General features: G+C 46.6%; 1 long non-coding RNA gene across 1 annotated transcript in view; it reads right to left on the minus strand.

Moving 5' to 3' along the window:
• Window positions 1-348: 348 nt before the first annotated feature.
• Window positions 349-17,753, minus strand: part of LOC125128999 (uncharacterized) — a 58,031-nt gene continuing 40,626 nt past the window's right edge. Inside the window, exons 4-5 of the long non-coding RNA XR_007135378.1 lie at window positions 10,675-10,858; window positions 349-513 (exon numbers count right to left, since the gene is read on the minus strand). This is a non-coding gene — a long non-coding RNA (uncharacterized LOC125128999). The remainder of the gene's footprint in view (window positions 514-10,674; window positions 10,859-17,753) is intronic.

Here is a 17,753-nt window from a genome sequence, read left to right on the forward strand (position 1 = left end):
CGTTGGGCTGATGAGCCTCGATCATGTTCTAGGCTCTTTTCACCCCTCACACAGCAGCAAAGTCTTAGCATTAGGAGGGCCTGTCCTCACGGTTTATCCCGGATCCTGGTCAGAGTAGGATGTGGGCATGCAAACCCACTGCTCTCTCAGGAGACTTGGGAATGGCTAGAGTGCATCCATGAAACACACTTCTATTCCCACTGGAAAGACTGGTACGCATGTAATTAAGCCTTCAGCCTGAGAAGGCATCCGTCACATGTCAGCCCAGACACAGGCCATGCGCTCAGCACCAGTCACAACCACACGGAGCCCATGGCTCCAGACCCCAGCACAGCACGACTCACCTTGGCAACCAGAGCCTCCATAGCGGCGTCCACCAGATGCTTTTATTGCTGGAAGGTGTACGGAGGTCCTCTCCTCTGAGCCGCACCTCCCAGCGACTGCCCCGCGGCCTCTGGGCTTCGCCATCCATAGGCTACGTGGTTGTAGGAGCTGCACCGTGTTGGTCAGAACCTGGGAGGGAACGAGGGCGGGACGAGAAACAGCATTGCACGTGGTCACCTGCAGAGCTGCTTCTCTGTGAATGACCCTCTTCCACTCCCCTCGTCCTTTTGGATGCACTGCATCTGTCCCAACGCAGAAAGGTCTCTGGCTGAGGGGAGTAATTACACAAGAGCACGTGGAGGTTGCCAGTACATGTCTATGGGCGGAGATACTGGTGCGTCTGAAATCACCGCCACGCCAGCTCTCCACACTCTTCATACATCTGAAAGCTCATCTGCCGGAGTGCTCGGAATTTTTAATGACTCATTCAGAATGTGAAAGGTCACTTTACACAGGGCACAAGGGCTGTGGAAAGAAAGCTTAGGGAGGCAGTTTAGGGTGACTGGGATGTGGCCCATTTCGACCAAATTAATTAACTCAGGAACATTTCAATCTCATTACTCTTCCCTCTGCCCTGCACGCCAGTTGGACTGAAGCAGCTGAATTTTCACAAACTCTTTTCCTTTGGGGGGATTTGATTCAAGCCGTTTATTCTGGGTGGGGGTATCCTCTCTCTTTAACCCCGTTTTTATTGACACGCATCTTTCAGGCCTTTAGCTCTGTACTTGACCCCCTTCAAGAAGACTTCTGCACGTACCAGCTCAGGCTGGACGGTCTGCACTGGCCCCTGAGGGCCCTGGATCCTTAAGAAGTGACTTGGAGTGTCACTTGGAGAAGCTAAAACGCCACAGGCCCCTGCGGCTGACAGGGTGAATCCGGTGCGTCACAAGAGGAGGTGACAAGAGGCACTGAGCATCAGTCTCGGCTCCTTGTGTTGGCAGCACTGCCTTTCTGTGAGGTGTTCAGACTCACTGACCTCAGAATGGCAGGTGTATAAAGGGAAGCTGGCTCTATGATTTCTAAAGGTCCCTGATTCCTGCTGTGAAATCCTGTGGGTGCTTAAAATTTCCTAAGCACAGGGCATTAAGGTCAATGTCCCTATTCTTCATAAATCTAAGTAAAAAATAGAGAGTCATGACAAATGGTTCTTGTTCACTGCTTGAAAAATGAGGGTGTAGCAGGACGGAGGGACTGCCCAGAGGGACCATAAACTTGGGGGCTGGGGTCGAGGCATCTGTAAAATTGTATACCAATGTCTAAACTTCTACATTTTTGTTGTTTTTAACAGCTTTATACCATGAAGCTCATCTCTTTAAAGCATACAAATTGAGTGGTTTTTCGTATATTTACAAAATTGTGCAATCATCATCATAATCTAACTTTGGGATATTTTTATATAGAAACATTTTTGGGGGGCTGCACCCATGGTACACGGAAGTTCCCAGGCCAGGGATTAAAGCGACTCCACAGCAGTGACAACGCTGGATCCTTGCCCCGCTAAGCCACCAGGGAATTCCACAAACATTTATTTCCTCAAAGGAGAAGATTAAGAACTCTCACAGATGCGCCACTTGCCTCAGTCCAGCCCCGGCTAGAGACCCAAACACCATCGAGCAGCCCTTGACCTTAGATGGGGCCCATTCTAAGCCCACTCCCTCTCCAGCCCTTGCCGGGCCAGCCACCTTTCTCCTTGCCATGTGGGCTACCCTGAGATCTGCTCCCCTGACTCCCCACCCCCCACAGTCTCTCCTCTGTCTTATTGGCTTGCGACTTCCCCGTGTAGAGAGGGAAACGCTCTCTCTTGCCCAGAGCCCCAGAAGCACAGGCACAGGGAGAGGTAAGGTTCCATTTGAGCCACCAGGGGCCTAGAAGCACACTGAGAATCCACCAGGAGTTACCTCGTACCAGGCCTTAGATGCAGCCTTGACTGTTCTGTCACGCACAGCCCTGAGGCAGGCAGAGTCATCCCTCACAGGCCCCTGATGATGGAGAGCAGTCTTAGAGAGAGTTAAAGCCAGTGGTTTCCTAACCTATTTTTTTCAGGGCTGCACCCGCGGCATATGGAGATTCCCAGGCTAGGGGTCCCATCGGAGCTGCAGCCACCAGCCCCCACAGCCACACGGGATTCGAGCCACGTCTGCAAACTACACCACAGCTCATGACACCACCATTTCCTTAACCCACTGAGCGAGGCCAGGAATCGAACCTTCATCCTCATGGATACTAGTCAGATTCGTTTCCACTGAGCCACGACGGGAACTCCAGTAGTTTTCTAACTTAAATAGTTTTCCAGTAGAACACTCTTTTTTTAAATGGAACATGTGGACACCACTGCACACAACCTCACTAACTCGCATGCTGGCATTTGGCGGCGGGGATCTACCCCGAAACCCCTCAGCCTGTGCTGCCAGCAAAGTGCCTTGGGCGGAGGTTAACCCCACGCTGTCTTTAGGGAGCTGACCAGTCCACGTAGGGAGGGCTGATGGAGGCTTCTGGGGAAAGTTTCTTTCCTTCAAGGAGAAAAACCTCATACGAGGCACTCCCCCTTCTTCCCCTGGCTCTTGTGTTGTGCGCGACCCATGGAATTGCTGCAGTGAGCGCTCGCTAAGGCTAAGAGTAGAGCCATGGAGTCCAGGGCAATGCGAAGAGAGAAAAAAATTCATTAGTTTTTGATGCTCTCATTGAGTCACTGAATCAGGCAACTATGAAATCTTCCTTATCTTTGGACTTAAAATTATGTAGAACTACCATATGACCCAGCAATCCCACTCCTGGGCATCTATCCAGACTAAACTATAATTTGAAAAGACACATGCACCTCTATGGTCATGGCAGCATGATTCACGACAGCCAAGACATGGAAACAACCTAAATGTCCATCAGCAGATGAATGGATCAAGAAGATGTGAGATGAGATACACACACACACACACACACACACACACACACACACACACACAATGGAATACTACTCAGCCATTAAAAAACCCCAAAATAATGCCATTTGTGGCAACATGGATGCAACTAGAGATTCTCATACTAAGTGAAGTCGGAAAGAGAGAGACAAAGACCATATGATATTACTTATATGTGGAATCTAAAATACGGCACAAATGAGCCTACCTATAAAACAGAAATAGACTCACAGACATAGAGAACAGACTTGTGGTTGCCAAAGGGGCGGGAGGGCAGGAAGTGGGGTGAATGGGGAGTTTGGGGTTGGTAGAGGCAAACTATTACATTAAGAATGGAGAAGCAGTGAGGTCCTACTGTACAGCACAGGCAACTATATCCAATTTCTTGGAACAGACCACAATGGAAGATAATATGAGAAAGGGAATGTGTATATGTGTAGGGCTGGGTCACCACTTTGCTGTACAGCAGAAACTAATACCACACTGCAAATCAGCTATAGTCTAATAAAAATAAAATAAAATTTTTAAAAACCAGATGCCGTAGTACATCCCTCTAATGTTAAAGTTCCGAGTCAATGAACAGGGCGTCAGATCCTCCTCACTGGGGGAGACCCCTCTGGGGGACCGCCCCCTGCTGTTCCTCCGCGTGGTCCCTGAGGCAGCTTTGAAGAATCTCAGGGCTCCGGGAAATCAAATCCTTTAGCTTCAGAGACGCTCCAGATCTTCTCACAAATGTAACAAGATGAAAAAGTGTCATTGACGAGAATTCATAAGTGAAGTGCATTAACCATACACCAGCCTCCGTAAGTTTATTTTTACAAAAAGAAACACAGATTAACTTTGAGTTTCTCTATCCTACGATTGGCATATGTGTGAATATTCCGTGAATTCTAAGTCACTGAGCTGTGGATAGTTTTGTTTTATTGCTATAGATTCTTTTGTTTCTTTGTATTTTTATTATCAGTGTTTGGTTTACTTCATTGTGATCGTATTGTATTGGCTCTATCTTGGAGATTTCACATTGGTTGAGATTCACCTGTGATCTCGCACCTGGTCAAAATCCAAAGTTTCATCCGCACATGAAAAATAATTTTTAGACTGAGTGTATGAATGTACTATCCTTTTTGTGTATTTTATTCATTTGTGTCCATCTGAGAGGAGAATTTAAATCCCTGAATGAAGAGTTCCTGTTGTGGCTCAGCGGGTTAAGAATCCAACATGGTGTCCGTGAGGATGTGGGTTTGATCCCTGGCCTTGCTCAGAGGGTTAAGGATCCAGCATTGCTGCAAGCTGTGGTGTCGATGCAGATGAGGCTCAGATCTGGTGTTGCTGTGGCTGTGGTGTAGGCTGGTAGCTGTAGCTCGGATTCAACCCCTAGCCCGGGAACTTACATATGCTGCAGGTGTAGCCATAAAAAAACAAAAAGTCCCTGGATGAGTCCTAAAAGTGAGCTGTAGTAGCAGAATGTCTATCCTTTTATGCTGAGGATATATCAAGGACTTACTGAATATATATATATATATATATTTTTTAGGGCCACACCCACATCATTTGGAGGTTCCCAGGCTAGGGGTTGAATCAGAGCTGCAGCTGCCAGCCTGCACTACAGCCACAGCAACATGGGATCCGAGCTGCATCTGCGACCTACACCAGAGCTCATGGCAACGTTGGATCCTTAACCCACTGAGGCCAGAGATTGAACCCACAACCTCATGGTTCCTAGTTGGATTCATTTCTGCTGCACCACAACAGGAACTCCTCATTCAGTATTTTAAACAAATCCATGTTTTGGCCAAACTCTTTTATTGCGTGCTCACTCTGTGCCAGGCAGTGATGGTCAAAACTGAACAAGAAAAATAGCCTGCCATGAGGGATCTTTCACTGCAAGGGTAAACCCGGCTCATGAACAGAAAGCCACCATCTAAGTGGTGGTCTGGGAGACAGAGAGGAAGTTGGGGGCGGGGGAAAGGACGGTGACTCACAAGATGTCAGAGGAGCGTGGGAGAGCACAGGCGGGGGAACCCATTACCGCCCTACACCTGGGAGGAAAGGGAGGGTGTTGTGGGAGTTTCTGGGAGGAGGTGACACTGACTTGATTTTAATGCAGGGGTAGGAGGGGATTCAGAGTAACAGCCACGTAGGAGGATGAGGGACGGAAATGAGATTGCACAGACAAGGGCGGCACTTCCACCTTAACTTCTTTTAGAAAAGTATTTTCATTTCATGCATGAAAATTGTCAAAGTTTGAAAAAAAGGAATATTCATTAAGAGAAGCCACAGTTTGGGAGAAAACAGTTGCAAAGCACATACATGATAAAGGATTTGTACCCAAAATGTACAAAGAAAATCAACTATTCTTTAATGAAAAAATTTTTAATGTACAAAGAACTGTTAAAACTCAAAAATAAAAAGACAAGAGTTCCTATTGTGGCTCAGTGGGTTAAGAACTTGACCTAGTGTCCCGAGGATGTGGGTTCGATCCCTGGCCTTGCTCAATGGGTTAAGGATCCAGCTTTGCTGCAAGCAGTGGTGTAAGTTGCAGATGCAGCTCAGATCCAGTGTTGACATGGCTGTGGCATTGGCCTGCAGCTGAAGCACTGATTCGACCCCTAGCTTGGGAACTTCCATATGCTGCAGGTGCGGCTGTAAAAAGAAAAATACATAAATAAATAAAATAAACCAAACATCCAAGTTAAAAAAATTGGGAAAAGATCTGAACAGGCACTTTACCAAAGATGAGATACAGATGGCGAGCAAGCATATAAAAAAACATGCTAAATATATCATATGTCATTAGGGATTTGCAAAATACAACAATTGAGATACCACTACAAACATACTTTAATGGCTAAAACCTCCAAATTGACAATAGCAAATGCTGACAGGGACATAGAGCCAAAGGAACTCTCATCCATTGTTGGTGGAAATGCAAAATGATACAGCCATTCTGGAAGACAGGTTGGCAGTGTTTCTACAACACTAACCATAGTCTTACAACTCAGCATTTGTGCTCCTAGCTATTTTGCCAAATGGCTTGAATACTTATGTCCACACGAAACCTTAAACCTAAAGGTTTAGAGTTGCTTTATTTCTACATTACTAAAAACTAGAAAAATTTATAATGGATAAGCCATGAGATCCTGCTGTAGTACTGGGAACTATATCTAGTCACTCATTGTGCAGCATGATGGAGGATAATGTGAGAAAAAGAATGTATATACAGATGTGTGACTGGGTCACTTGGCTGTACAGTAGAAAATTGACAAACACTATAAACCAACTATAATAGAAAAAAATTAAAATCATTAAAAAGAACTGTAGACAGCCAAGATGTCCTTCAGTAGGTGATTAGATAAGCAAACAATGGGACCTCCATACAATGGTGTATTATTAGCAACAAAAGAAATGAACTATCAAACCATGAGAAAACATGGGAAAATGCCTACTGCTAAGTCAAAGAAGCCATTCTGAAAATGCTAAGTAGTATCTGATTTTAATTATATAACATTCAGAAAAAAAGAAAAACTGGAGAATGTTAAAAAAAAAAAAATGGTGGCCTCCAGAAGGTCTGGGGGAGGGATGAACAGATGGAGCAGAGGAGATTACTGGGGCAGTTAAACCATTCTGTATGACGCTTAACTGCTGGTGGACTCATGACATGACGGATTTGTCAAAACACATAGACTGCACAACAGGAGTGCACTTTCCGGTGAGACCTGCTTTAGTTGATATTAATGTATCAATATTTCTTCTTTAATTGTAACAAACATGAGTTCTCTGGTAGCCTGGTGGCCTAGCAGTTAAGGGTTCAGCGTTGTCACTGCCCTGGGTCAGGTTTGATCCCTGGCCTGGGAACTTAGGCATGCTGCGAGGCATGGTCAAAAAAAAATTGTTCTCTGGAGTTCCTGTCATGACTCAGTAGAAACAAACCTGACTAGTATCCATGAGGATTCAGGTGTGATCCCTGTCCCCACTCAGTGGGTTAAGGATCCAGCATTGCCATGAGCTGCGGTGTAGGCTGCAGATGCAGTTCAGATCTGGCACTGCTGTGGCTGTGGCGTAGGCTGGCAGCTACAGGTCTGATTTGAGCCTTAGCCCAGGAATGGGAATTTCCATATGCTGCACCTGCAGCCTTAAAAAAAAAACTGTTCTCTAATTGTAACAAGTGTACTGCAGTAGTTCAAACTTTTAATGAGAGTAACTGTGTGCAGGGTATAAAAGAATGCTATAGCATCAGCTCAATTTATCAGTAAGTCTAAATCTATTTATAAATTTCTTCAATAAACCTAACCTGTTCTGAAAAATAAGGTTTATTAACTAAAAACAGTCTAATCTAAAAGCACAGAGTTTGCTCAGTGAAAAAGACACCTGGAAGAATGTTACAAAGAAGATACAGTGATAGCACAGAGCATCAGCTGAGAAATAGCGGTGCATGTGGGGAAGGAGCTGCTGGGGTGGTTTGTGGGCATGGGTGGGGTCAGGTAGATGGGGACAGGGCGCTACCAGTAAGTCCATGTGGTTGGGCCATAAATGATAAGGCAGAAAGTCATGAGTGATGCAACTGGGAAAGCAGGCAGAGGCCAATCCATGGATCTAGTCTAGAGAGTGACTTTTGTCCTGCGGGTCATGCATTCTATGCAGGGAGATAGAAAGTTTGTCTTCTGAGATGGTGTGGACACTGTCCGGGCATCCACAAGGCTGTTGTGTGGGCCCAGTCAGAGCATGTTGGTAGAGGTGCTTTCAGGTCTGTCCAGTGCTGACCCAGAGCAAGTTGTCAATAAATGGCCTGTCCCTTCTATATGCGCTGCAGTGTCTCGATCTCTCAAAGGAGGGTCCCAAAGTCCTTGGGTGCCCAACTCCCCCTGTAGTTCCTGTGAGTGGTAAGGTCCACACGAGTTAGAGACTTGTTAAGTCACATTTACGGTGTAACCAGGAACCATTAGAAGTGGACTGTCCTGGGAAGTAATTGGCCTCTCTTGCTCCTAAGAGGCATTGAAAACCCCCATATACAATTAAGATATCCTGGAGCAAAGTTCCAGAAAGTGAAATTCACAGCATGGAACTGTGGCAGAATGCCCCTGTCTGAATGACCCAGTGTGTATACAATCTTCAGAAAAACAAACAAACAAACAAACAAACCCAACCAGAAGAAATGGACAAAAAGCCAGGATGTAGCATAACTGTCTGGAGGAAGTTATTTTATTCAACATGGCCAAAACTGATTCTCATAAGTATAGCTGTAAAAACAGTGCACAATTAATCTGGGTATAAAATCAAACAATAATTAGTATTTTCTTGCAAATCAAAACTAAAATGAGGCACCACCTTTCACCAGTCAGAATGGCTATCATTAATAAGTCTACAAATAACGAATGCTGGAGAGGGTGTGGAGAAAAGGAAACTCTCCGACACTGTTGGTGGGAATACAAAGTGGGGCAGCCACTATGCAAAACAGAAAACTAGATATAAAACTATGATATGAGCCAGCAATCCCACTCATGGGCATATATCCAGACAAAACTTTCATTCAAAACATACATGCACCTCGGAGTTCCCTTCATGGCTCAGCGGTTAATGAACCCGACTAGTATCCATGAGGACGCAGGTTCGATCCCTGGTCTCACTCAGTGAGTTAAGGATCTGGCATTGCTGTGAGCTGTGGTGCAGGTTGCAAATGTGGCCTGGATCTGGTGTTGCTGTGGCTGTGGCGGAGGCCAGCGGATATAGCTCCAATTTGACCCCCTTGCCTAGGAACTTCCATATGCTGCAGGTGCAGCCCTAAAAAGCAAAAAACAAAAACAGAAACATGAGCTCCTATGTTAACACTGCAGCACTATTCACAACATACAAGACATGGAAACAACCTAAATGTCCATCAACTGATGAATGGATTAAGAAGATGTGGTACATATACACCACGGAATACTACTCAGCCATTAAAAAGAATGAAATAATGCCATTTGCAGCAACATGGATGCAATAAGAGATTCTCACACTAAGTGAAGTAAGTCAGAAAGAGAAAGACAAATACCATGATATTGCTTATATGTGGAATCTAAAATATGGCACAAATGTACCTATCTGAAGAACAGAAACAGACTCACAGACATGGAAAACAGAATTGTGGCTGCCGAGGGGGAGGGGAAGGGTTGGATTGGGAGTTTGGGGTTAGCAGATGTAAACTGTAACCTTTAGAATAGGTAAGCAATGAAGTCCTGCCGTATAGCACAGGGAACTACATCCAGTCACTTGGGAGAGACCACGATGGATGACAGTATGAGAAAAAGAATATACGTATGACTGGGTCCCTTTGCTGTACAGCAGAAATTGACAGAACATTGTAAATCAACTACGGTTTAATAAAAAAATGATAATTAGTGTTTCTTGAGCGCTTCCTACATGCCAGGCACTTTGCTATAATTTCCCTCATTTTAAAAAATTTTCCTCCTCTTTATAGTTAATATACATGAGAATTGAACTTACGTGACTTGCCCAATATCAACCAAGCAGGAAGCACTACCAAGATCAGAAATTCAGGAGACTAACCTCAGACCCCATGTTCTCTGTCTCTGCATTTCTGCTCCCTACTCTAAAAGGAGGGGAAATATCCTACAACTAAATGCAGGGAGTTCCCTCATGGCTCAGCAGGTTAAGAATCTGACATTGTCACTAGTGTGGCTCTGGTTCGATTTCGATCCCTGGCCTGGGAACTTCTGCATGCCCTGAGTATGGCCAAAGGAAAAAAAATGCAGTTTCAAAATCAATTGATTCCAGGAATATTTAAAATTTTCAGACGTGGAGAACTCTGAGAATACCTTTAGGGACAGACAGAAGTGGGTTCAAGTTCTGGTTCTGCCATATCCCAGCTCTGGGAAAGGTGTAGAAACTCCATCAGCTGCAGGTACTTTAGCTCAGAGTCCTTATTGGAATGAAATATGATACGATAAATAAAATTTCTAGCACCCAGTGCATCCCAGGTGCTCTATTCATGTTAGATCAACTCTCACCACTTAATTTTTCATGATTTGGTCTCCTGAATGGCTTTTCCCAGGGTGAGAAAATGAACTGACTATCTTGGCAGCTCTGTCTCTGCACGAAAATGAATAAAGTGGTATTCAATTTCATGTCGCGGTCAATGGGAGTCATTCTGCAGAGTGAGATGAACTCCTGGAGAACCTGCTGAAGTTCTGTTCTTTAGATAAATAAAGCTCTGGGCCAGAACTTGGGTTCACTGAGTTCGCTGTCTGAGCCAGCAGTCAGCCCACCCTTCTGCTATCAGTGCAGGGCATGCAAAATTCCTCTTTGATGACTTGTTTTTGCGGCTCCTATTGATGACAGCGTAATGATAAGGTTATTAATATCCTAAACTGCTTACCTGGATGGCGCATCCGTGATCATTCACGGAGAAAACAAAAACAAGATGTCTCAGCTGGCGAGCTCAGAGGTGCACTGCCTTTTGCTCTCTGGCATCTGGGCGGCACCTCCCGGGTGCTGGGCTGGCAATGGCCTTGGCTCTCCTGCTGCTCCCCACACCATCAGGGAAGAGGCTGCTGTGTCTGCTGAATGAAACAGGGTGTGGAGAGCTGTTACTCCATGCACGGGATAGGGCGAGAACGCAAGAGTTCCAGAAAATGAGAGTTATAATTTTTCAGGGAAATGTCCAAAGCTCCTCTTGCTGATATTAAGGGAGAGAGAATCATTTCTCCATTCTAGCGCTTTGGCTGCTTATTTCCAGGGTTACACTGCTGGGTACAAGTTCTCAGGAAGGAAGATGACAAATACAGGAGGTGACCTGAAGCTGCCATGGTTTTCCTAGTTATTTATTTCTTGGTGTATCACAAGTGTCTAGAATAGGCTTGGGAGTAACAGGGACTCTGTCCTGTGAGACATATTCCCAATGCCTGAGAGATCAGGGGACGCTGTCAGTGCATATTTCCAGTACCTCCCGCTACACCACTGGAACCATCGCTAAAGAGCAACCACAGAACGACAGTGTTTAGGGCTGAGCCTCTAACTGCACTCGCTTGTTCCTGATTGGTTCTCTCACCCTAGAATTTTCACTTAAGCACATTGTTAACATTTTCGTATTAACTTGCATCATCATTCCCTTCATCTATTATTCATATTCTTTAGTTCTGCAGCCTGGTCTGGAAGAAACAGATACCAAGGGGCTTATATTACCCAGTTGCTGAAAATCGCTTTTTCTGATTCTTCCTCCCCCGCCACCTTCTTTTTGTCCCACCCCTGCAGCTGGTTCAGATTCTTCTCACTCGCATGGACCAGTTCCCAAGCTTCCCCATGGCTTTGCTCTATTTCAGATTCGTTCTCCCCCTAATGAAATAGAACTTCCTGGTGGTCTTCTAAGCATGGTGCTGCTTGGACCACTTTTCCCTCCTGGGCTCAGCATCACCTTCCTGATGCAAAGTGACTTTCCCATGGGTTGTAAAGGTCTTTCATCCTTGGGCCCCCTACCTCATCTTCCTGCCCACTTTCTTCTCTCTTCCCTGCTGCGACCACCCCAGGGCCAGTGAGTCATCACTCCTGAGCACCCGCATGCCTCTTCACCTTCTTCCACCAGCTCCAATAAAATATCCTCAATACAATCACCCTTCAAGATGGAATTCAGGTAGGACCACACGCATCAAGACTTCCACAGGGGCTCCCCCAGTTACTGAAATGTACCCCAGTGTCACATCTTCTTGCATTTTTTCAATAATGCATTTAGTTTATGCATTTAGTATAGGTATTTATGTTCACAGGTGTCTCAGCCTGCTTTCTATAGAATTTTGGAAGGTGCAGCCTATTGGAGAAACAGCCACGATCCTTTTCAGATTTTCCCATCAAAAGCTGAAGCCCAGAACTGTCATTAATACCCACTGATTAGACAGCATGGAGAAGTTTAAATACTCTGTTCCAGTCTGGAGGAAATAAACGGGTTATAATGATTAGCCCAAACTCACTCATAAAGAAATAGAATGGTGGAGTTCTCCTGTGGTGCAGCAGGTTAAGGATCTGGCATGGCACTGTCCCTGCAGTGGCTAGGGTCCCTGCTATAGCACAGGGCTCGATCCCTGGCCTGGGAACTTCCACATACCATGGGCATGGCAGAAAGAAAGAAAGAGAGAGAGAGAAAGAGAAAGGAAAGAAAGAGAAAGAGAGAAAGGAAGGAAGGAGGGAAGGAAGGAGGGAGGGAAGGAAGGAAGGAAGGGAGGAAATTAACATCTAGGAGGACATTCTGCATCTGCTGGTCAGTCAAGCCGCGGGCTACCTGGGGCCATGGTCGTAGCCTCTTTGTATAGTGACAGATTTGGCAGCACCTCGGACCCACTGTGCTGACCAGAAACCAAGATTCTCAGTTTGAAATGGTAAAAAAGGAGGACAGGCCAGAGACTAAAGACATGGAATGTGCACCATTGTGCTACAGTTCAGATTACCCAGTTTTTAAAACCGACAACGCAGTGCCTTTTGCACGGAAAAGTCCAGGCCAGCACACTGAGCTCGTCCCTAGAGCTGAGAGACGGTTCTCCCCGGTGCACCCCGTGGACAACCTCCCTAGGGCCCAGCAGTTCCCAGGAGGCCCAGGGCTGGAGCCGGGAATCTGGGGGGAGGCCTGGGAACCAGGATGCTTATCAAATATTCCCAAGTACCGCATGCACATCCCAGACACCCCGAATCTGTGAGCTACACCACAGCTGGTGGCAACACCTATCCTCAACCAACTGAGTGAGGCCAGGGATCGAACTGCATCCTCACAGACACGAGTCGGTTCCTAACCCAGTGAGCCACCACGGGAACTCCCTGCGCGCACATCAAACAGGGGCTAGGGAACCACTGCACACTGTGGACGGAGCTGCTCCCACCCAGCCTGTGACAGGCTCACTCTCGCCATGGTAGGAAGTCCCTTTCTCCTTGCTTGCCCCACACTCGCTCAGCACCCGGCAGTGTGGGGGTCTGGGGGTTTGGTTTGGTTTTGTGGAGGGTTATTTGAGAAGGTGAGCATCAATAAGCAGCTCAGCAGCTCAAGGCTGCAGGGCCGTGCCTCGGGTGTGGCTGGAGAGAATGGGACTATCTCCACCAGGAAGAAAACCCCAGGCCCAAACAGCTCAGTCTCCACTTGTGCTGGATCAGAAACAAAGCATCTGTGTCATTTTCCCAGGGCTCCTGTAACAAAGTCCCACACCTGGGAGCTTCAGGTGACCGTAAGCTATCGTCTCACAGTTCTGGAGACTCCAAGTCTGAGATCAAGGGGCGAGTGGGACTGTGCTTCCTCTGAACGCTCTAGGGGAGGATCGAACCCAGGCTTTTCTTGTGGCTTCTGACACTTCCCGTCATTCTCAGTGTCCCTTGATTGTGAGGCACCACTTCCTTCTCCATCTGCTCATCACAGCGTGTTCTCCTCTTTCTTTCTCTGGGTCTTTTCCCCGCTTCTTATGGGAACAGTTATCCATTTGGCTTAGGACTTGCCCTAACTCAGTGCAACCTCATCCTAACCTATGTCCAAAGACCAATCCCTGTCCCAAACCCCTTTCCCGAATAAGGTCATACAAATAAGGTCACGTTCGCAAGGACCAGATGTTAGGAATTCAACATAACCTTTTTTCTGTCTGTCTGTCTGTATGTCTCTCCCCACCTCTCCTGTCTCCACCACATGAGGACACACAAGAAAGTGACCATCTATCTGCAAGACAGAAAAGAATTCCCTCTAGGACGCACTCATGCCTTCACCCTGACCTTGAAAATCAAGCCTCCAGCACTGGGAGGATATAAATTTCTGTTCTTTGAGCCATCTAATCTATGAGATTTTGTTGTGTCCATGCAAGCTTATTAATGCATACGACTGGGCTACTTCTCCGCTAGCTCAGGCCTATGTGCATCTCTCTGATGGCAGCCCACACAACTGGAAAGAATTAGGGTCCCTTTCAAAGTCTGAATGTTGTGCTGTCATCACTGGAAGTGGGTGGCAGCAGCAAGATACCCCACTCAAGGTGCCCCGTAGAACAGCTACACAGGAAAGCTATGCAATGAAGAATCTGGGTAGTATTTTTATACATTCATTGTACAATGGAAAAGGCAGAGCCTATACAATGACTGCAAATGGACTGGTTGGCTGCTTATGGATTTTCCAAAAAGTAACAATTGGAAATTAAGTGTCATATTGAGGAGCCATGTGTGGATGAAAAGAATTCAGGCTTAGAGAGGGTGAATGACCATATTTATGATAAAACTAAATGAGCACCAGGAGACATGCCCCAGAAGGAAACCCTCAGTGACCAAGTCCAAACATCTTTGGACTTCCACCGGGAACCCTGGTGTTTGCTCTCTGGGCGCTAAGATTCTGTGGCATCAGGAATGAAGGCGATGCATGGGCTCTGCAAGCTGGCCATCCTTCACCAAGCTGAGCTGGACGCTCTACTGCCAAGTACTAGCAGTGTCTTGAGCAGGGACCAATGCCAAGTTCCCAACAGCTGGGGTAACCATGCCTTTGCATTTGCCCCTAAGGTCTTGTTTCATCCCTTTGCCCCATGTCCCATTAGCTCCTCCTTTCATTCTCAAGAGTGTCCTACTTGAGAAAGGCAATTGCATGGCCACCCTGCTGGCACCACGCCCCAATGCAAGCATCCTGCTACCAGGTGGTGGAGCACTATTTTCTCCCTTCCACAGTAGAGCGGACGGGCAGCAATGATTTCTAAGAGAAACACATACATACTCTCGGTGCAGATTTGTCTTCCCCGCAGGAAATATTTCTAATAGAACCATCATCACTCAGTGACTCAGGACACATCCATCACCACGGGACCCCGCTTTGCATCAACATGCACCAAGGAAGTCCTTTCACTGGGAAGGAGCATCTGCAATGAGCTCAAACCTACAAATTAATTCTTCCACTATGTGCCTTGTAAAACAAAATCACTGGCTTGACAAACAGATGGAGTGGGCTTCTGAGACTCAGGACAGATTTGAGGGGACGTCACGCGAGGTTGGGGTGTTGGCCCACGAAATGAGGTCCGTGCCTTAAACCAAGAGCTATTTGTGACAGTCAGGATCCAAGCAGGAGACAGAAACCACGTGGTATTTTGAAAATGAAAATCTGAATGTAAAGCATTATTAAAGAATTATTAGAATAGCAGATGACCCGTCAAGGGACAAAGAGAAATCTAAAGAATATGATGATGGAAATATGTTCCAATATTTTATAATAACCTATAAAGGAAAAGAATCTGAAAAGGAGTGTATATATATATACACACACACACACACACACACCCCTGAATATTTGTGCCATATAAAGAATAGGTATGTGTGTGTGTACATATGTAGATAGATACACAACTGAATCACTGTGCTATATAAAATTATATATCTATAACTGAATCACTGTGCTGTACACCTGAAACTAACACATTATAAATTACTACACTTCAATAAAATTAAATATAAAAGATGTCACTAAAAAAACAAAAGTGAGGAATTCCCATCGTGGCTCAGCAGAAATGAATCTGACTAGTATCCATGAAGACGCAGGTTCGATCCCTGGCATCACTCAGGGGGTTAAGGATCCAGCGTTGTTGTGAGCTGTGGTGTAGGTCGCAGACATGGCTCGGAGTCCTGCATTCCTGTGGCTCTGGCATAGGCTGGCACCTGCAGTTCCTGGGAACCTCCATACGCCATGGGTGTGGCCCTAAAAAGCAAAAAAATAAAAAATAAAAAAAATAAAGAATACAATGAATGATAACAGATCTACAGAGCAGGTGGTGGCACTAAGGTAGAGACAGCCCAACCGGGGGTACAGATCTGTAAACACCCTGCCCCCGGCCAGGGCTTAGGTCCCTGACCTCACTGTGTCCTTTTGCCTCCCATGCCTGTAGCCTGGGCTCAGGGGGCTCAGGTGTCTAGTGCCCAAAGGATGCCTACTGACCAGGATTTCCAGGAACATTTTTGTTAAATCAGAAGCTGAAACTCCCCCTTAAGCGCTTCGGTCTCTAGGATGTTACCCCACCACACAAAGAGGGTTCGCACATTTGCCGGGCTGGTTTAGCCTGATCACCAAGGGCGCATTCCGTCCCTAAAACACCATCGTCAAGAAACACGTGTTGCCAAGAAAGTAAGTGTGTGAAATTTGAGAAGTGTGCACTTGACAATTTCTTAGATAGGTCCAGCCCCCAAATAACTGCCCAGAGAAAATTCTGGCTACCCAATAAGAACAGAGCCAGTAAGGTCATGGCTCCTGTGTGAACGAAGGCATCCGTGACGGCATCAGAAAGACCACTGCCGTGAACTAGGAGGCTGTCGGAGGGGAAGATGAGCTCGGTGGTGGCAGAGGAAGGCTACGACTTACTATATTAATGGGAGCTGTTACAGTGGATCCAAAGTGACCACAGGGGTCCTACAAGTGAAACTGGGAGGCAGGAGAGTCAGAGGGTGCCTTGACGACGCCGTGCTGCCATCGGTGAGGATGGACGAAAGGACCGTGGGCCTAGGAGAGCAAATGCTTAGAGAGAGAGAGACAGGAAAAGGCAAGGAAACGGATTCGCCCTCAAGCCCCTGGAAGGAACAGAGCCCTGCTCACGCATCAGTTTCAGCCCAGTGAACCCCGGGTCTGCCTTCTGAGCTCCGTAACTGGGAGAAGCTTGGTGTGTCATACGCCACCGTGTTCTTTGTTAGAGCAGCTGTAGGAAAGCAATGCAGTGACCTCGGGGGCCCTCTCTTACGATCCTCGGCAGGCTTCAGCCTCCACAGAGACAGGGACCACATCTTTTACAGCCAGCACGTGGCGGCGTCCCAGTGAAACTGACCCCTCCAATGGTTGAACCTCTGAGGTTTTACTCTTTATTTTTTTTTCATGTTTAAAGTTGTATTGAAGTCGAGTTGATTGACAAGGTAGTGATCATTGCTGCTGCACAACAAAGTGACTCAGTTAGTTGTACCATATGCACGTCCGCTCTCTCTCAGATTCTTTTCCCACACAGGTGGTCACGCAACACTGGGGAGAGTTCTCTGTGCTCGACAGCAGGTCCCCGTTGGCCAGTCATTCCATAGGCCTCAGTGTGCACGTGCCAGTCCCACACCCCTGACTCTTATTTTAGTGGAGTCCCGTTAGGCCTTCGTGCGAATTACAGATAAAGGGAAGTGACCTTGAGAGAGTTCTCTGAGTTATTCTTCTAGGGAACAGTTAACATACCAAGGAAAAACAAGCCATCCCAGGCGTCATCTTCGGAACATGCCCTGTGCGGGGGGCAGGGATTCCTGTGCTGGTTCCTCAGTGCAGGACGCCTGTGACTTCCCGCCTTCACCTCTCACTACTGTCACCAGAGCAAAGACTCGGAATGCATTACACTCTCTCCCCATGCATTAAACACATCAGAGAAAGCTTCCAGGAAGCCGCAAGGCTAATGTCAAGGTTGCATTTAAAGCATTTATTGATGGCTTCAGGAAGTGAGCTCATCAAAGACACCG

This window comes from Phacochoerus africanus, chromosome 6 (genome assembly GCF_016906955.1).
Source record: "Phacochoerus africanus isolate WHEZ1 chromosome 6, ROS_Pafr_v1, whole genome shotgun sequence".
NCBI lineage: Eukaryota > Metazoa > Chordata > Mammalia > Artiodactyla > Suidae > Phacochoerus > Phacochoerus africanus.